Source organism: Hetaerina americana, unplaced genomic scaffold (genome assembly GCF_022747635.1).
Source record: "Hetaerina americana unplaced genomic scaffold, ioHetAmer1.1.p SCAF_3, whole genome shotgun sequence".
In the NCBI taxonomy this organism is placed as follows: domain Eukaryota; kingdom Metazoa; phylum Arthropoda; class Insecta; order Odonata; family Calopterygidae; genus Hetaerina; species Hetaerina americana.
Window position 1 is genome coordinate 71,975,107 of NW_027286874.1, and position 21,552 is coordinate 71,996,658.

Here is a 21,552-nt window from a genome sequence, read left to right on the forward strand (position 1 = left end):
ACATGCAATTCACTCAATATTAACTTAAATCTCTGCAACAAAACATTTATCCTTCTTGGTAGTAGTAGTAGTTTTGAGGGGAGGCGACCGACAGCTAAGGTCATTTGCGCCATAGGGGATGGATAGGAAAGGATGAAGGGTGGAGAGAAACCCGGCGTCGGCATTAGCCTACTCTTTACGAAAGGCGCCAAGGGGTCCGCAGCTTAACGTCCCATCCGACGGACGCCGTACTCACTCAAAGTGCCCTCCACAAAGCACCTCAAGTAGGGATCGAGATACCTCTGAAAAATATTCAACACCGCCGGGATTTGAACCCGCGCCCTCAGGGTGGGAAGCCAGTACGTTAGCCCCCGCACCATCTCGATCCCCTCCTTCTTGGTACGTCTACCGTTATTAATCCCTCATTGATGGTTGGCATTGCTCAGTCATCAGACGACTCGTCGTACTATTGACTTTCCAGTAAAAACTTTTTATTTGTCTCATTTTATGGACAAGAATCCGTCCGTCGTTGGGGGAATAAAAAGCCAAAATGAGAATGCGGAGCCATTCTTGTCGAATCGAACATGAAACCTGATTTGGGTAATGCGGAAGGAATCGATCGTTTGCTCTGAAGGTGACGATTGCTATTTTCAGAATCGAGGATTTCCATTTACAAAATAGTGTGTTATTTTTACATGCCTTTCATGACATGTTTCCATAAAACGTGTGGACTGAGGAAGATAAGACTGCGCCTCTTGCAGGGTCCTGCTTTCCTTTAAAGAAAATATTTCCATCGATTTTATTGGAACATTTATATTGTCCTTTCGAACTTTATCTCCTGTTGGAAAGAGTAAACCTAATTCGTTTTCTTTCCTGTTACTATATATCAGCTTCTTATTGAAAAGTTTATGCTGCTTGCTGACTAAAATATTTGTGATATTGTTTCCATAGGCTATTTATTTATTGGATGGTCTACGGACTTAGAAAAAAGTTCTTACAGTCAGTCTTTTTGCAAAGATAAAAATATAATGTACAATCTAGATACTGAAATATGTAGTATTTTATATGATATTAAGCGGTAGTCGTGCAGTGCAATTATCTTTCTATTCGTCTCATTTTTTTCTTTCGAAAAAATAGACATTTTTCTCCGTTCTATTTATTTTATTTAAGTCTGAAATATTTACAACACGTTAGTAGATATTATATTAACGACATGTCTTTACACAAGTCGATTACTTTCTCAACTAAAGCACAAAATATACTCTCTCTCTCTTCCTGTATACATTTGTGTGTATTTTTTATTCTTGTAGATAATGCATTGAATACCTGAAACTGCCACTAATTCGTAGTAAACATTCCATGTCGCTGTTTATACCAAAGTATTTTTTTATCTCTTAAGTTTGAAAAGGACGACGTAAAGCACTATAATTTATATTCATGAGTTGGAAATTGCATTTCCTTTCCACCATGGCCGCACGCGCGGCAGCGTCTCACTTTTATTAGCGGATACGCTCCAGAATCTAACAAGGGGCAGGACGCAAACTTTTCCTTTCTGGGCTCGCATATTGCATGGTAAGAGCGGATCACTCGCGTACCATGCATGGCAAATCGTTCAGTGCTCCCGCGCGAGATCGTGGAGGAGGATTCGAGGGGTTACATTTTCGCTCGCGATTTGATTATCCGACGGTGGGCCATTGCCTTCAGAGCACTAAGTTTGGGACCTTCTCCTTGTAATACTTTTTCGAATGCCTTCGTGAACCAGTACGATGTACATAAAAACAAAGGAAATGCCACTAGTTCTCAGGACTTATGTTATAATGCCAAGCTGACATTTGAGCAATGTCGTACTCTTTATTAAGACGTGTTTTAACACCTATCCAGTCAATGGCGGCGTTTTTATATTCACAGGAATTTTTATAACTTTGACCTTATTTCCCGACCGTATTAAAAAACAAGCGTCGCACTTAACTGAATCAGCTAATGCTGTACTTTTTCTTTATTTCTTTTCGAAAGCATTTCCCCTCATGGTTGAGCTATAGGCATTATTTGAGCTATAGGATCATTGGAAATCATTTCGACGTTCTCCAATGCACAGTATTAGCAATTTTGAATTTACTTGACGAAATTAAGAAGAGATCACAGTTCTTTTGAAGGTGAAAACTACGAGGGTCATCCGGAAAGTAGTACCCGTTCGTGCCGCATGAAGTGCTGACGACGCGAGTAGCCGCTGGACGAGGTCAGATAGCTTCAGTGGCTTGTCTGCCTTCTCTGAGCCAAGTTGCGTGACGCTAGCATTGCCTGTGTTGTTTCTGTGATTGTTTACAATGTTTAAAAAAATTGAGAACGCCGCCAGTTGTGAAGTGAGGGCAGTGATTAAATTCCTCAATGCAAGAAACGTTCGCCCATGTGATATTCATCGCCAATTAAAGGAGGTGTATGGAGACAATGTAATGGACGAGTCGTCTGTTCGGCGGTGGTGTCGCAACTTCAACATGGGGGGGGGGAACACACACGACGATGAGCGTTCGGGGAGACCGTCTGTCATTACAGACCAACTGGTGAGCTCAGTTGACGAATTCGTGAGGAACGATCGGCGCGTCACAATTGATGACATCTGTGAGCATTTTCCCAATGTTTCTCGAACAATTGTTCATGAAATTGTTAAACACCATCTGCATTATGCAAAAATTTGTGCAAGATGGGTCCCTCGCGTATCTCAATGAGCTGGCGGCGAAGGACTATGCAGCAGGAATACAGAAACTTGTCACACGTTATGACAAATGCCTTAATTTGCTTGGAGATTATGTTGAGAAGTAGTTTAAAGTATCGTCTTTCAAATAAAATTTTTTATGTTTGTTAATATTTACTTTTGTGTCTTTATTTCACGAACGGGTACTACTTTCCGGATGACCCTCGTAGTTCGTCAAAATTGAGTGCAGTGGGTTTAACTTATTGCAAGATATTGTGGTTATGTTTCGAGTATAGTCACGATTAAGCTGTCGTAATGTCTTCTATCCAAAGGGCGGGCTTGATCGACATCATTCGATTTCTGATATCTCTGCCCTAATTAAAGGCATTTACGAAGTTACCTCCCACCGGAAGTAAATAATGAATATTTCATAGGATTGCCTTAGTCCAGATAAATGTAAGCACATAACTGTGCTTGACTTTCCGTTAACCTTAATTCATTTTTTACAAGTTTGAAATAATCCAGATAAATGTACACTTAAATAGGTCTCGTTAGAATTTGTTCTCCAATTATTTGATAAATCAAACCTCTGCATCTAATCTAGTACCAATATATTTTGCGATAGTTTTTTCCTTTGTGTTATCGTTTCTCTGAATACAGTAATATAATTAATTGTTTTCTATATTTCCTTGTGTTGTATTTCATGAGTACAATTAAAGGACTACATATATACATTTTTGAATAATAGTTACAACATTTATGATAAAAATATTAATTAATTTGCAGAGAAAGGTAAGATTTTTCATTTTATCCCAAGTATTTCCTTTTCCCCCAAGATAATCTGCAGAAATCCTAGCGATGAACCGATAGGATGAACCTAAGCTGGTGAGGAATGGATTCCTTTATCAAAGCTTGGCCTTGATGGATTAGCAACCCCCAGTGCAGTGCCGGAATATTCTTGTAACACTGCAAATCCTTCTTGATTCATTCCAGGGATATATTTTTGTTTTTCCTTAGATTGCTGATAGTAAAACTTGGTGGTCATTTTGTGCAGAAGATTTACAACATAAGGGAGAAAGGCATTATTTTATGCGTGGCCTAGCTTTCCTTTTTCGTACAGTCGATTACACCCGATTCATAGAATGTCCAAGAATTACCCTGCGTCATCTATTTAAATATTGTAATGCACGGCGGAACTGTACTTATGCGTAAACATAATCTTCCTTTTTTCAGCGGAGGAATTTACTTTTTTATCGTGCTAGATGAAATGAGGATTAGACAAATGTATTGAATGAGGATCATGGATGCTCATACTGGAAATATAAGAATCACGAAAACCCAAGAGTTACATAGGTTCCAAGGTAATGCGTAGCTGGACCTCACATCTCACGAATATTTATGTGTGACAGTGATTAAATAGGTCGAGGGAAAGGTCATCGCCGAGGCAATATAAATAATGCAAGGTATGAGAGGTGTGTTTTTAGGGTACCTCGCTCACTCGAGAGCGTCGGGAAGGGATGGAGAGTTGTTTGAAATTTTTCTTTTCATAATTTCGTATTTCTTTATTTATTTTTGAAAAAGAGTCGTGGGACATATTTGTCGTTATCCGTCGTCTCTTCTTCTGGCACGGGGAGAGTCTCCCTTCTCGTCCTCCGCTCCCTTCCCGCGAGCCCTCCTCACTTTGCTCGCCCCCCTCACCCGTCCCCCATTCTCTCGCCCTTCCTATCCGCACCCTCCACCCCACGCTACTCTCTCTCTCTCCCTGCCCGTTTTTTTTAAATTGCGATGATGATGGACGGAGTCTGGCGGAGAGTCTAATTCAAAGTTGACGGACGAGTGCGACTCTCTCGTGTCCCGCGGACCGAGGAGGATAGGGCCGTGCGATATTTCGATGCAGTGCGGTGCGATGTAATTCAGGATTTTACTATTCTTTTATTCCGACTCTCAATGAAAAACTTGTCGAGCTGGAGAAGGATATACTGGTACCATATAGAAAATATCGTCCAAACTGACATCATCGCGTCCTACGTTGTAAAAATAATTTCGTCAAATAATGCAGTCCTAAAGTGAAATCGATGTCCACTATTGCCTTACAAGCCAACACGAGGGCATTCGATCGCTGGATATTACATCAATTATAATTTTATCACGCAGGCCTCTAAGGTAAACATGTGCTACTGTTGAGTAGTTGTAGTGGTTGTACTCGTTAGTTTCTTCTATTGCAGCGATATGCCTGAAGTTTCCTTTTCAGCCTCGCCTCCCAATTTGGTGCGGAGCTAGAACTATTCTCCCCGTGTCAGAATGACACGCTTCCGTTTCTATGAGTGAGCCATTACTACGATGCATTCACGAGGACGCGATACAAAATCGATGCGCTCATTTTGCTTGACAGATTCGCGGCGTCGACAATTTGGCGATGCTCAACTTGCATCGCTAGTCGATGCTCAAATTTGAATATCGCGAAAGTCCTAGGGATCGGGGAGGTAGGGAGGGCAGAGGGGGGGACGGGGTTGGTGGGCGTGGGCGGAGGGGCAAGAGAGGGGTGAGAGTGCGGGGCTTGGGAGGTTCTTCAGTTCCCTCGCAATGGGCGTCCTTCGCTCCATTGAGTGCTATTATTCGCTCTCCTTCGCCACAGTGCCTCTCAAAAACATCTCCCTACCTCCCCGCCTCCGAGCATCCACCGTTCGCCTTCTTTCTTCCCTCCCTTCATTCTTCATCCCCCTCCAACCCCCTTGCATGTCCCACCCCACGCTCTCATTCTTTCCACTCTTCCGCTCTCACTCCCTTACCTTTCCATTCGCTCTCCTCCACATTTTTCCAGCCGGCCTAGGGTGGCTCGAAACGCGTACGGTTGACCGTATAAAGGTCAGGGGTCGATTCAGAAGCTGCGCCAATTACCTCGAGGATGTCCATATGCTCGAAAGGTCGCGGAGACAGAGTCGCTTTCGGGGAAAAAAATAAAAGGCTTATGTTGCGATTGCGATGAAGGGCCGTGGGAGCGGTGGTGTTTCGGTGGCTCCGTCACCCACGTCGAAAGCTGAGGAGACCTCTACTGAAGATGAGATTCGAGACCTCGACCGTGGGCGAATTTAGCCGACGGAGACGTCTCGTGGACCCATTGGTAAGGAGCGATTCTCGTGGGAGTCTTTAAGTTCGGGACATTTTTAAGCGACGCTGGGAAATAATTATCTTCTGGGTCTCCGGTGGGTGGAGCGCGGTGATCCCTCACCTTTTACTTCCCCTTAGAGACGCACTATCAGTCTCTAGAGACCGAAATAAACAGGTCTCGCGACTAAAATATTGAGGGCCTCGTGAGATCAAGCGGTCAAGTTTAATTTTGAGATTGTCCACGATGATCTTAAATGCTCTACTTCACAGAATTTTTTATGCTTTCGATGAGTTTATTACATTAGTCTTTAGGAATGCAGGGTGATCAGCGAAAATTCAATCATTGAAAATCGAAAAAAGTAGAAAAAACTTGACAGAATAACCCGAAATTACGGCAATTAACAGGAAACTGTTGACGATTGAGAGAGAAAAATGTTCGCGGCTTTCCTTTTCTCCGTGGTGATAAAGCGAACATATTTTACTTCCCATTCGCACTTATTATGCTGTTCGTGTTTTACAACTAAAATTGAATGCAGCGTTGATACGTTAGAAAAACCTCGGAAAATCAATTTTTCGCCGTGAAAATATGAATTTCACTTGAAAATGCGAAACATTCAATCACCGACTACCTTGATAATGTTTTCAGGGGCTCTATTCGCTTTTCGTTGGTTGAAACCCTGAATATTTTGAATGTGGAAGGAAAGTCAGGGATTTCAATTCGTTAGGGGAAAAATTAGGCTTAAAGAGAGAAAAAGGCCTTATTTCCATATTTCGAGACATGTCTTGCCCTTTTACACTCGTTTTATTTTTAGTGGCAAATAATCCCAAATAAAAAGTAATTTTTCTTCCTTTGACCACAGTAGACGATATTGAGTCTTCGAATTTATCTGGAACTTAATTTTTATTTTGTCTCAGCTTATGAGCCCGTGGATGACTGATTAAGCTATTGCTGTAATTATCTTTCTCATTCTCCCGTAACTCAGGTGTGTGCGCGAGTGTAATGGCGGGACTAGGTGTACGAGTATTTCCTTCCTCATAATTGTTCCAGAAAGTAGGTGTCGGTTTTCTTTAGCGCTCGTAATATGAGATCCTGAGAAATCTCTATAAGGCCTCCGCCCACATTAATGTTCGATTTACCAAGAAATGCATGAATGCTTGAGGTATCACTGGAACACCTCATATTTCAGCGTACAGAGTTCATTTAGAGGCGTTTTAATGAAGAGGCGGCTCGCTGCGTTGGAAGAAACGACCCACTTTTGCCATCGTCGAGGACGGTGATCAGGAGGTGGATAGATGTTTAGGGATGACTTTCTGGGAATCAGAAACTATGAAGGATGGTGTCAGCGTCCCCATTCTCTAAAGTTCCAGACGCAAGGCCGACACCGACGAGGCGGATTGCGAAGGAATTCCGTACATTCGGATAGTGAGAGAAGAGTCTGAAGGTTTAACAGGGCTCTTGACTGCGGAGATGAATTGTTAAATCAAGCATAAAGACGTATTGTTATTATCCATATTGTTATCTGTGAGGACGGGGAGAATTGGACAAGGGTGTCAGATCGAAGAGGGTGGGGCATGTTTCCCCTTTGGAAAATGTTCATGGGTGTAATAAAATTCAGGGTATTACTTTTAGAACTGCTGTCGTACGAGCGTAAAATTAAATACTGAAAGGTGCGCTGCGCTATCAAATTGTTGCAATTATTTTCAAATTGGACGTGAATTTCTGTGTACGAGTAATCATAAAATTATTTTCGTACAAATTTGAAAATTCCCCACCTTTAGAGGTCTAAATGTGCTACCGACTTTTCATTGGTAACTCAATGGGCGGACTCCAAAAAAGTCATCAACATCAGTTTTTCAATCCTAAGATTGGTCTACTTCAGTCCTCCATTCTTCTCTGTTCAGTGTTGAGACCCTTACCCCCCTGCTAACCTCTCTGTTTCACGTCCCTCTTAATTTTTTCTATCTCGGTAGTCCTCGCTAGGACTTCCCTTCAATTTCCCCTCATAAATTGCTTCTAATTTATCTGTTATGCCTCAAGGTGTGTCCAATTCCTCAAGTTCTTCTCTGCCTTAGAGTCCTCCATATGGCCCTGCCCTTTTCTCTTCTGTATACTTCCTCGTTCTTCACTTTTTCTGTCCAGGCCAAAAAAAATAGGAGAGAAAATAAACAATGAGGAAGGTTATAAATAATCGTTTCCATGCTGAAATCACACACACAACTGGTTATAATGTATTTTTTGAATGGATATACATTTGAAACACCTACATTTTATTTTCACAGTTATTAGTCCTAATTCGTCTCTTTTTTGGCGTAAAACAGGGCTTTGGGCCGGAAGGATTTTTCAATGAGGGAGACTTAATTGAAAAATGTTAGGATGTCCCTCGCTCTCGAAATTTCGTGGAAGGACGACCGAAAGAGATACAACAATACCCGCAGGAGTCTTTCGAAACATGGCACTGTCAAAGATGCCGAATTTCTATTCTCGACGTTTTCAAATAATAGCCCTAATTCTTTTTTTTTTTAAGGGAGCGGCGAACCGCTTCTCGTGAGAGCATATGCCTCGTGGGTGAGCGACGGGTGTCTGTCATTTCAAAACGCTCCATTACACCATGATATTGAGTGGTCCAAGGTGCTGAAATGGCCTGGTTTAATGTGCGACAGGGCCCTAAAACAGATGCCGCTGATACAGTTTTAAAAAAATTTCTCATCGACGCGTTTGGATGTGTGCTGTGGAGTCATTGAACAAATTTGATTTGAGGGACCGTGATTTGGCTTGACTGGCGGCGAGATGTTTTGATTAATGGACCGATTGAGTGGAGTGCACGGTTGAATGTCGGTCTGAGGAAACACACCGCTGACAAGTGATGTGAAAGGGAGGCTCGGCTGCATGGTGTATTGGCCCTAATTCAAAGCGTGGTCTCGCGCCACCAACGTCTCCGCGTCTTGTCATTCTCTCCCTACTCCGCTCACACCTCCTGCGTTGGAGCCAGGTGTTTCCATCCCTTCGCTCCTCACGACCCACTCTCTCACTTCGCTCTCGTAAGTTCCCATTTTTCTTCAAGCGCAATATGGTGGGACATGCTGAATTCACGAAAAAGGTGACTTCAGGGTTTAGCGTAAATTAATGTTTTCTGAGGTCCTCGGGAGATATTTTCGTCTATTTCCTTACGGTATCTGTTCAGATTTTTTTATTGTTTGATTCGGAGCTAGTGAACACTCAATAACAACAAAACTGCCACTCTTGAGTGGCCCGAAATGTTGTTTTTAACAATTTTCATTCAAAGGAGTGAAATCATACCGATCAAACTTGGACCCAGATCAAATTATTTGAAATAAATGTTTTACTTTTATCAATTTTATTGCAATTAGCTGTAGTTTCAAAATTTGCAGTAATATTAAATTTAAATATTGTTGGTACACAATATTTTTAATGCTTACATTTTTCACGTTATTACCTAAAACTAATCTCATAAGAAATATTTCATTAAGATTCCAAGAAACTCCGAGAGATGCCGCAGCAGTAACTTTTAACAGATTCATCCGATATGATTCATTTCAATGCAACAATTTCAGATTGTAAAAATCATTCGCTTCGTTAATAAATCAATTATTTCGTTAATAAATAGTTAATAGACAACTCTATTAGCTTCAAAAAGAGTGATTGTTGTGGATAGACATTGTGTACAAAATAATATTTTCTAATTCTAATTGCCGACAAATTTTCCCGAACTATGTATATGCAATGAAATTCATGCATTGTGATTTTGGAAAAAATACCATGTAATTGCCGATTCACGGAACAAGAGTTGATAAAAACTAGCCACTCCACTTTTTTTCACCAAATTAAACCAGTAAATCTTGATTATATCTGTATACCTAATAATAATTGGATTTTGCAAGTAGATCGTGCCAGGCTAAAAGTGAATGGAAATATATTCTACATACAGTCGCAAGCTTCTAACTCTTTATTTGTCGTCATAATCTCGGGAATAGATAATTATTAATATTATTTTGTATTTTTCCATATTACCAATAGTACTGCCGGCTGAATGCTTGGGTAACACAGTTACCGTCTTTGAGTTTACGGTCTATGCGCATGTTAATTGATAATTTGTTACTAGGTGTTTCTTAGTGCTCGTATGAAAAAGGTATGTATCGTAAGGATAAAATAGTAGTATCCTAAATTCCAAAGAAACTGCGGGAGATGCCGCAACAGTAACTTTTAACGGAGTCATCCGCTAATGTGCATTTTAATGCAACAATTTCAGAGCGTAAAAATCATTCGCCTTGACTGGGACTCGAACCCAGATCCCTCAATATCCGGTCGAGTGCTTTAGCCTTTAATTTCAGAGTAGCCTCGGTAGCTTAAGTGGCTAAAGCACTCGACCGGATATTGAGGGATCTGGGTTCGAGTCCCAGTCAAGGCGAATGATTTTTACGCTCTGAAATTGTTGCATTAAAATAGTAGTATCCTGTCGTTATCAGAGTTGGAGAAGGATGTTATTTCTTTAATCAATATGGCTAGATACCGGTATCTCATAGAACATTGTGCTTACTAGTAACTCATATTTTTTTTGAATTCTGAACTGAGGAAAGCACACCGCACGGTGTAGAAAATTAATGCTGTATTATGATGTTCATGCTTAAAATATTAAGACGTCATTGACGTTCAAACCTTATGCGGCTGAATTAACGTGTATCGTAACTTGCATCGGGAAACCACCGCCAGTTCATCTTAACCACAATTACATGATTGTACTTCGTAAGCCTAATTTTGTTTTATGAGTTCATTAGCTATCCAAAAAAAATCGAGGAAATTATGGTGGAAGTAGGCTACTGCAAACTGATTAATGAATCTTATGTGGCGCTATCACATCATTAAATATATCCATTCAATTATACGAATTTAGCTTGAATTGTTATTAATGAATCTTTACTTCTCAGTGAAAATGTACGCTCCTGGAGGCTATTTCTCGTCACGCAGGAAAATTTATCACGTCAACGCATCAAAACTCCAGGCAGGATTACAGACGGAGGACCTCTGCACAGCCAGAGCCCACCCACTTCACAACCCATGTCACCTTCGTAATTAAGTGTAAAGTCAGAACTTGTCCCCCAAATCGACACGAGGACCGGTTTGAAACAGAAGTGCTCGGAAATGAAACGCAGTCAGTCGTCAGGGACAACTTCGGAGTGCCATTCCGGAGCTTCCGTGGCGAAAAAAATGACGTTGCTTTCACCATAGCGATGAGAAGGATGTTTTGGTGGGTGTGGTTTTTGCGGGGGTGTAATATTTTTATTCGCGGTGGCCCCATTCCTCGCCACCTCGGGAGGTTTTCCCAAGAAATCACATTTTTCGGGTAATAACTCTTCATCGGGTCTGGTGAGCATTCGGAGAGCTCCTCCGAAGACGAGGAGTCCGTCTCCCCCCGCGCCTGCAGGGAGTCCTCTCTGATCCGTCCTTGTCGTTAATTCCCATCTTGAGGTTCAACTTCATCCATCAACCTTCTTGACTATCTCACTCTGTCGATGTACAATCAGCAATATGCGATGTGCATGCCATCAAGGAAAATTTACTGCTGGGCCGAACAATATTATTTATTTATTGAGTAGTCTCCCGGTGAGGGTAGTTTTTTTATGCATCCACTTCCTAAGCGCTAGTAAACAACTAAGCCGCACCTAACGCAATCCTGAATATGAAGTCTAAAATCACCATTCTTACAATAAACCATTCTTCGCCTCCACTTACTCACTGCTCTCTTCATTGCGTTCTACGTGCCTATTTATGCATTTCTACATCCACCTCGTTTACCTATCGTTATATCCCCTCTATTACAGGCTCAAACTATCAATTGCCACTCAATATATGTACTCTGTATCCGATTTTCCTGCCTTCTTTGAATTTCGCCTGAAAATCCTCCCTTACCATGCCTAACCCTCCAAGAGGATTGCCTAACCCTCCCGACAAAGGGTGGTTCGCGCATCGTCTGTTACTCCGATGGATAGCTGCAAGGCATCTGACCCCAGTGATGGCGGCAAAGTGATGTCACATTAAAAATGTTAATGAGGAAGACATAGGGAGACCACCTCAATTACGAGGCCACCTCCCATGCAGTTACGAAGAAGCAAAACAGACTGATATAGATTCCTTTTTCCCTCGCACAATTCGCGATCACAGCTGTGAAAAACAACGTACGAAGATTCGAACTACCCGCAAATAAAATGCTACCTGATTTCAAAAATCGCCATTTATCCTTAAAGCTGATGACACAGCAAACCTTACCGCACGCCCTCGTAACGGCTTGCTTGGTAATGTGTAAATTTAAATGAATCGTGAATCAGGAGGGGAAAGCACCGAGGAAGACGTATGTGGAACTGGAATGGGTTTCATGAGACTTGATCAGGCATGGCGGACCGCTCAGTTGTTGTATCGCTCTTCTCCGAGGTAAAATGGATTGCAAAACTTGTTAGATACGGCATAAAATTCTCTAATTTTTATGCTCATGGTGTCTGCGATGTTGTGATGAAAAAATAGAAGATCTGAATTTCCATTTTCAGTAGTCACATTGTATATAAAATACATCGAAGCAGTCACGATGTACACTTTCATCAATAGAATCCGAAATTTTAAATTTTCTCTGATTGTTTCGCGTAGTCGTGATTGGGAAAGAGGATAAATCAAGTATATATGCCTACAGGTTATAAAAGTGTCGTCAGATCTTACATCCTTAAGTTAAATTGCGGTAATCCATGCCGTCAGCGTGCATCTCAGTGTCATTGGGTGGACAATATCATTACGTATGACAATTGCTTCGGGCATTGCAACGCCATGTCTCCATCCCAAACCGATTCGGTCGGAGAATCTGCGCTGTGTCCCACCAGCGCTGGGAACGGCCAATCCTGCTCCGGAGTTTGTGCGAGCGAGTGAAATCCTCCACCTTTTTGCTGATTATCTTGCGAACAGTCCTCATTACGGCGTTGAGGTGGAGGAGGGAGAGGAGGTTAAGGGGTAGTTGAAACGGTGAACCTTGAACGAAAACTGGGACGAATAGATCGGGGGCGCTTTTACCTGGAGCCGCGCACGGGAGGCTCTGTTTACTCTCCCCTCCTCCTCTCCCTCCTGACAACGATTTGCCTACGGTCTCTCTCTCTCTCTCTCCCTCCGCCTAGTGGCTAACTGAGAGCGGATTTAGTGAGAGTTCACGAGTTGGCGTGCAGTTGAAATGGTTGAAATTTAATTAAGTTTGGCTCAATCGCAGCAACAAATTGTATCATGAGTTTTGTGATTTTCGTAGATCCGTCTCTTCGTGGAAATATATTTTGAAGTTAATAATTGAGTTCCTGATTACGCATATAATTTTGTGACATAAATTAGTTTCCAATTCTCCCACTGCCTTAACTTACTTTCGAGTGATATGGAAAATTCCTGCGAGGGAGTTAGTGAAATTAAAACATGCCTGACTTACTTTGATGGGGTAAAGGCATTTAAAAATAGTTATGAAAATGTATTGTTAAGTAAAGACTTGATGATTTCATTAGGTCTTGTTCATTCTATGGTGAATTTCACTAGTTTATGCAGATTTGAAAATATCGCTGCAAATAAGCATTCTTCGTATATCAGTGTTGATGTGAAATTCAAAAATCTCTTTTTTCCTTGTCTCGTGTTTTCTTCTTGCATTTACTGTTGTACTCCGTTAGAAAAGGTGGTTCTGTCGCTGAAAATGCAAATGGTAATTGAATGTATTAAAAAAATGGTGATTGTAATTACGATACTGCCACAGGAAGCCCTTGCGACTAATATTTTAATATACATGGAGGACGAGTATGGTAAAAATATAAACTATGCAAAACCTTTCCACGTTAGAAAACTAATTGTGTTCTACCAATACCAATTTTTTTCCAAATATTCCTTCCATTGATGTTTAATAGATTTTATTCCGTCAATTCTCGCTCCATAATTATAATTTATCAAACGTTAGGTTATGTCATTGACCGATTATTTTTTAATTTTGTATTCCCATCGGAATTTTGACTGCAAGCCTCGAGTCCCCACTGAATGTTTCCTTCCATCCACAGATCCAAATAGACCATTGGATCACGAAAAACACGTGAGAGTGGGGACGTGTATTTTTTTCGTTAATACTTAAATATGGCAGCGTTGTATAATTGAAAGAGAGTGGATAAGCTTAGGCTGGAGGCCTTAGAGATGTCCTATGAAGTAGTATAGGGGCAGAATAGCTGGACCGAGAGGAAGGCAAACTAAGAAGTGTCACTTAGGGTGAGGGGAAGAGAACATGGGAGACTTTGAGATAGTGAAGGCTGTTATACAAGGGAAAATGTTAGATAAGTGATTGAATTCCTTTTCGGAGAACTGGAGAGGGGAAATAGTCGCCCAGAAAACAGTCATTTCTTTCTCCGATAGAACGACCACACGTCCAACTTCCTTTTTTTTTAGTCGCCATGTGGCGAGAATAAGGAAGGCGAAATGATTTCACAAGGTGATAAGACAGGCAAGGACAGAAAGAGACTCCTTGTCGAGTCGTAGAAGCGAAAGTGATGTGGCGTTACGTAGGAATTCTCATTATTTACTCTGAATTGGGTTGTGGACGATCCATCCGATCACGATTCCCAAGCGTGCCATACCCCTGGTATATATCTGGTTAATGCCTCTACACTTATCCCTATTGTATTCGACCCGTGTATTTTTTCGGGTGCACATCTTTCTATGTAACCGCAGGGGGCACAGGGAAAGGATCTGCAACCCCTTCCCTGAATATGTGAATGTAACAAGTTCTATTTAAATGGAATTTTCACGTAGCATGAAGCATCAGGTGAGCTTAACCTTCACCTTCAAAAAAGCCTTAGTGTCGGAAGCTATGGTCGCTCGATATTAGCAAATAAGTAACTATTTGGCTGTTTGATTGTGAAAATAACCAACCTACCAGTGTATTTACTTCACAATTTTCTTCATGTAACCAATTACATGAAAAAATGATAGCCATTATTTTATGATTGCATTGAAATATTTTGGCGATGAAGAAGAGTGGAAAGTAGACAAGTAATTCCTCCGTTATTTCAGGGTTTAATATGCGGCCACTGGACGGTGAAAAAATTTTTTAAACAGTACGTGAGGTGGCACTCTCTCAACTATAACATGTTATTCAAGCGAATGAAGACGATTTGACCTCGAGACAGGAATGGCGAGTTCATGAAGGGTATTCGCCTGTATTCTATTTTGCCGAAAAAGAGACCGATGTTGGGAGAGAGGTTTGAGTGGGAACGAAGCGAGCGGGCGAGGAGAAAGAGAGTCGTTGTTTAAGTCCGTGGAAGGCAAGGGGTGAGGAATAGGGAAGGTGGTGTAACAGGATCTTGCCGACCGGGAGGTTGTGGAGAAGCTGATTAGGAGTCGTTCAAGTCAGTAGAGTTCAAGGCGCCCCACTCCGTTCACGCGCGTGGATACTAAATAAGGTTCTCATTTCCCTACTCTCTCCCCACCCCATCTCTCTCTTTCTCTCTCTCTCTCTTCACCCTCTCATACCATACTTCTTTCTAATTTCTTCTCCCTTTCACAATCCCTCCCCTCACCCTCCCATCTAAGCCGCACTGGCCCTGCTTCCCCGGGTGGCCGCGGAGTGGCGCGATTAAGGTGACTCGGCTTGTGGCAGTGAAAAGATGGTCGTGCATGTACGGAATGGAGGTTTGGCGTTAAAAGGATTGATGGGTCGAGAGAAGATGAAGGCTTGAGGGGAAAGGAGAGAGAGAATGAGAGTGGTTTTAGGGATGGGAGAAATGATGAGAAAGTGTAGGAGGGTTTTGAATGGAAGGAGGGATGTTAAGAGGAGTTGGCAGCACGTGGAATAATCGCCAGCATCTCGTCGAGGATGCGGCGATGCTGGAGATGACAGGATGTGTCACTCTATAAAACGGCAGCGAAGAGGGTAATAACAGCGGATGAAGGGTTGCGGATAAGAGGGTAGAAGGAGACGTTGTTTTGGAGCGAGCCGCGCCGACGGCAATGAGAAATAATTCCGAATGAATTAATCAGGGGGAAAGAGAGAGAGGGAGGGAGACGGCGGAGAGAAAGAGAGGGGACGGGGTAGTCTCTCTCTCTCTCTCTCTCCCGTCCCCATGGGGTCGACCCACGGCAGACGATTCTCTCTCTTCAAGGACGGCGCGGATCTCATGACCAATAGTTGAGCGCCGAGTGAGTCAGATTCAATGGGAAATTGATGAGTCATGGGCTACACGTTGGAACGATTGCGTCCGATATGAGTTTCAGTGGCTCTCCGCCAAGGAAATAACGGAATATGCTTTCAATTCCATTGATTTCTAGAGCGCCAAATTAAAATGCGACGCACAGAATGCCAAGAGAGAGAACCGGGGTAGAAGTGTAAGCATCGGAAATTTTGGGAATTGGAAAGGGAATGCTTCGCAATAGTCTCTCGCTGATGGATTTGGCAGGAGAGGGAAGTGGTTGGTAAATCATTTACTCCCACTAAAATGTTTAACTAGGTACTAGCTTATGGAGATCCGTGTTGGGCCCGTGGACAACTTACTCCTTCGTTCGTCCTAACGTCGTTGTTTCGAGTTTTCATGGGTGTCTCAAACTAGCCTCTAGTCTCATGTGAAACTTAATACTTAAATAATTCTTATTTTATTTTTCGTTTATATTTTGAAACATTCTCCCTTGCTCAAACTATACATGTTTAAATATTTGATTAACACTTTAATTTGGACAGTTTAGGAATAAAGTATATTGTTTTGTGTCAGAAGTTTATGGATATTCCCGTTAAACGTTTCCTTTTACGTGAATCTCGTGATGTCCAAACTAATGGCCATAATTTTTACTCATTCTGTCCTTTTAATAGCAATTTCTCTAAGGCTAGGTGTAGTAGTACCCGCTGCCTCACATCCGAAAGAACAAATCAATCATGATATTACAGCTCGTAAAGTAAAAATAACTAAATGAATTATCCAAAGAAACAAGTACACATTTTTTAATTAGTTTTTCAGTTGGGTGGGTTCAATTTTTATATTCACCCTTAGCCGAAATTATTTTTTTGTATATTATCAGTAAAAGCTGAGATCCTTATGAATGACTCTGTAGAAAAATGTATCTTTACAATGATATATATCCCAGGTAATATATGTATAGAAGAATCAATGAACAAAATGTCGAAGATATATTTGGTACATGATACTGCTATCTGTGGGAATATGCCTTCGTATTCTATTTGATTAATTCGTTGCGTTTGATAATCTACGATGTAAGTGTGCTGGAGAGTGTGGAAGGGTTACAGCCATAAAAATATCTGATATCGCTCTCTCATAAAATCACTCTTGTTGTGGATATGTTATTTGTAATGCCTTTTATCCGTCAATTTAGCTTATGAATTATTGCTGAGAGGCGTTATCTCAGATTACTTCTAAGATTGCATTCATTACCTTAATAGCTGATTTACTCCTCTTGAAGCTAAATGTATGTGTGTGTGTGTATGTGTGTGTATATATATATATATATATATATATATATATATATATATATATATATATATATATATATATATGTATGTATATGTGTGTGTGTGTGTATCACATGCAGCCATTTTAAAATTAGGCGATAGTTGTTATTTTCGTTTATATTTAACTAACTTCTTTAAAAAATAGGGTAATGTTTAATTTTTTCAACGCCATAATTTAGAAAGTGGTCAGCCCGCTCCGTTTGTAATTGAAAATTCTTCTGTAGTTTGGAAATAGTTTGGACGTTAATTTGGTGCCGAGAAAGTAAAGCAAACCGAATTAATTTATTACTGCAACGTGTGGGAAACCATAGTTAGCCTGTTTTCCATCACCTCTAGAAGGCTGCTCAGGGTAATCGTCAGGTGTGAATGGCCAAAGGAAATTAAACACCCCGATATTAGCCTTTGTAAGTAAAGTTTTTTTTTGTAAATACAAATAATGGGAAAGTGTAAATGGTGGTAAGCCCCTTAATACAGGTATATTACATGGGGAGTTAATTCCCAAAAGTTTCGAATCGTCTTCACTACCAGCATCCGTGGGGTCTTTACCAAAGTGAACTCTCGAAGGAGGGACGTAAGAAACGTCCGGGCTTGAAAATGGTTAATCTTTATTGCAAATTATAAAAAAAGGATGGCATAAAAGATTTTTCTCGATACCATGAGAATTTTGGCGGAAAAAAGCTTTTTGGGTTGCTCTGCATATCCATATTAAGTGAGCTCATCATTATCCACTATATTTTTAATGTAATTGCAATTTTCTATCAACTCTTATACACCGATAAACCCCCAACTACCTTACCCAAATGGTTGGTCACGTTCAGCTTTGCAGGTGTAGGTATCTATATTGATTAGCCGTTGTTGTCCCTCTGGCCGTACCCCTGGCGCTATTCATACGCAGGACCGAGTGCATTCCACATAATTGGATAATATCACCTAATTTTTCAATTTTAATTTCTTACTTTCAATTATTCGGTTGTATTACTAGACCTAGGCAATCGATCAAAGAGAGTTATCACTTGGGAGGTTCACGCTTATCTTTAGCAATACGCACAAGGGAAAATTTCCTGGTTCGTCCTATTGAGTACTCAAGGGTGGGAGAAGCTATCGTGCGTACTTAATATCAATTTTTATGGCATGTAATAATAAAATTGCATAGAAAAAATTTCACATTAGCGAATCATTTATATTTACAGTTAAAATATGAGTGAAGAAATACTTTCGGAGAGGTAACTTTCTTCCAAGCTAATTACCAAGCTCGCTGGGTTAACTCAAGCACAGAATCTCTGGCATGTATATTGACTATTCATGAGACAATCAATCACTTATACAGACAGATATTTTGGAAGAAGACTCAGTTGACCGACTGAAATACATTTGTACCATACATTCGACGAAAGCGTGTATCCTGCGCCTCGGCCAAGCGGCAAAACTTTTTGTTCCCTTGCTTCGCACTTGAATAAATGGGAACATCCTCCCGCGAGGTCACGATGAGAGTTGATTGCGACCTTCGAAAGGGACAGCGCGGTTTATTTAGTGCTCCAGTTAAATGGTACCAGAATGAATTTATCCCACGAGCATGCACTCCGGCTAGGAGCGTATGGACGTCGCTGACAGCTCATAAATTCCGAGACTCCTTACGGGGTATTCAAACGTGGAGAAACTGTCTCTTTCCCTTTTCGTAAATGGGGAAAGTGTGTAAGTGTCCGACTACCACCGAGAGCCGGCCGCGTGATGTTGTCATTTCCCCGGGCATCAAAACAAGTTCAAAGTTCGTCCCCCTCTCCACCCGCCCAAGAGCGAGTGTTTTTTTTTTTAATGCCGTCTCAGGACGGTAAAATGGCCTCGATTCCGCACTTTTTCCTCCTCGCCAATCCCCAGAGAAACGGCGGCCTCAAGCCGCGATTTTTACGGCCCACCGTTCCACTCCTCTTCTCTTGTCGATTATCCATTCCGGGGCCCTGCCCACCCACCTTTACGCCCCACCCCTCACCCCAACACCCCCAAGACACCCACTCAGAATCCTCGCCGCCGTGTAACGGAATGGATACGATATTTAGGTGACATGCGAAAAGGCTCGATGTATAAGACTCCATTACTTAAAAGTACGGCCGCTTTCCATTTCGCGCGAATGCTAAAGAGGTTTGTGGGAAGAAGGGATTGTCGTGGAGGGTTTGGGGGAGCGCGGTCGAGAGTGGGCGGTGTTTAGGAAGTTGGGTGGGTAGAAGGGAGGAGGTGTCGGTCCTCCGCCAACCGAGGACGGAGAGGTGAACAAAAGGCCTCGTGGGGAGGAGAGGGATGGTTGAGCCGAGGTAATCCACTGTTGAAGGAGGTGGTAGCGTGGGATTTTCGACGGGGAAGAGCGAAAGGGAGGGAGACTGCATATCAAGATGGGAGGCAGCCCAGTAATGTTTCCGTGGCGCACTTAAGGACTGAGCCGCATCATTGAATGAATTTCTTGTAAAAATTGAAAATTATATTATAGATTGTGTCCAGTCGACAATTTTCTCTGAACGGAATTTGCATAACTCGATATATGTATATATATATATATATATGTATGTATAGTGTGTCTATATATATACACATATATACAATGTACATCTTTATATATATATATATATATATATATATATATATATATATATATATTTTTTTTTTTCTTTTCTATGTATAGTCAATATTCGTGCGCAACTTTCTGGAATTTAGAGAGCGAAAGGAGGGTCGTATTTGGCTGAGAGCAATCCTGTTCGGTCAATGGATCTCAAGTGAAAGGTTAAGCAAAACAAAATGACCTACGTGAATATTCCACCGCGAAATGCTGAACCGTTGTAGTCAGAGTCAAACTGCGTTTGTGCTCTAGGTGCTCCCAGTGCTGCGGCCGTCCTTTCATGACAGTCATAATTAGACACCGAAAAATCTGAGAGGTAAGCGGGATTGGAACCACTCTTTGGTCTATCCAGCGATTCCAATCCTCTTTTTTTAAAAAAATTAGGCCGGCGTTTTCATACCCGAGTGGTGAAAATGCGACGGCAATAAATGTATCGTTTTTAACCTTTGGGCATTTAATTTGCGCAGTTAGGCTAAATTAGTATTCATCGCTATATTACTTTAATATTATTTTAGAATCGGAACTAGTGCTTTTCCATTAGTTCGCAAAAGGTTTTTACCACCGCTGTTGGAGAGAATTGATATTCGTAACTCCCTTATGGGTCAACTGTGGAATATATAGACAAAAGTATTTTTCGACTCGTCAATCGCCAGCGCAAAATATCTCCATCCCAGTCATTGCCGGAAACTCAAAACCCAGTTGAGCTCGACGGGCAGAGGATATTGCGCAGCATCCGTTCTTTTCCGGAACAATTACGCTGGGAACTCACAATCGAAGGCCGGAACGCAGGTCCTTGGGGACGACGTGGGTGATTATGGGCAGGGTAATGCGAGGGTCGTCCGGGAGATGACGGGGAGGGGAAGGTTGGCCGTGGGGTCCGTGTGTCTCTAGGGAACCCTTCATTACGACAGCCACACTGAGGGCATGCGTCCGCGCCGCGCCGTTCGTGTTCCAACCCCCCTCTCCCTCCGCCTCACCCCCAAGGCCCTTGCGCCTCCACATATCGAGGCAGGCTGGCCATCTCCACTCCCCCCCCCTTGCCTCCTCGTAGTCGCCAGATCATTTTCCTTCTCTCTATTTCAACTCTCTCAATCTCTCCAGTCGGAATAGTGTTCACACTTCGAGATATCCACCCTCGACCTTCGGCTCTGCCGTGGACCAGTTGTATGTAGCTGCACGATCCAGATAGGTGGGAATGAGAACCAAACAAAGGTGACCTGTCACCCGACGTTCTTTCTCTCTCACCTCCAGGCCGTCGCCGTGCTTCGGGGTCTCTCTGCGTGATCGCTGGGGAATTATTACCGCCCCGGCTCAGTCCTCATGTCCTCGACGAGCTTGTCGGATGGAAGGGAGAAAGTGTGATTGGGAGGTAGGGGGGGGGAGTGGAGAAAGACTAACCTCGTTCCAGCGGTCCACTGATCCGTGCTTGAGAACAGAGCGTGGATTAATGATGTCCTATCGGAGAATTTTCCTTAACGGCCGGGCGCTAACTTGGAACTTGTCATTGCCCTCACGTCCGTTTTAATTAATTAGCTGCTGCTGAAACTCCGGGTAGGTTTAAAAATGTTGCGTGTTGTGTGATTGAAGGAATTTCTGTTTCAAACGTTCATTCGTTATCGTTATTTTGGTTTTTATCGCTAGCAGAATCA

At 42.1% G+C, this 21,552-nt stretch overlaps 1 protein-coding gene across 2 annotated transcripts in view; it reads left to right on the forward strand.

The window, feature by feature from the left end:
• The window catches only part of LOC139690558 (uncharacterized), a 244,783-nt gene that overhangs the window by 112,120 nt on the left and 111,111 nt on the right, over nt 1-21,552 (forward strand). The gene's annotated exons all lie outside the window — the stretch shown is intronic.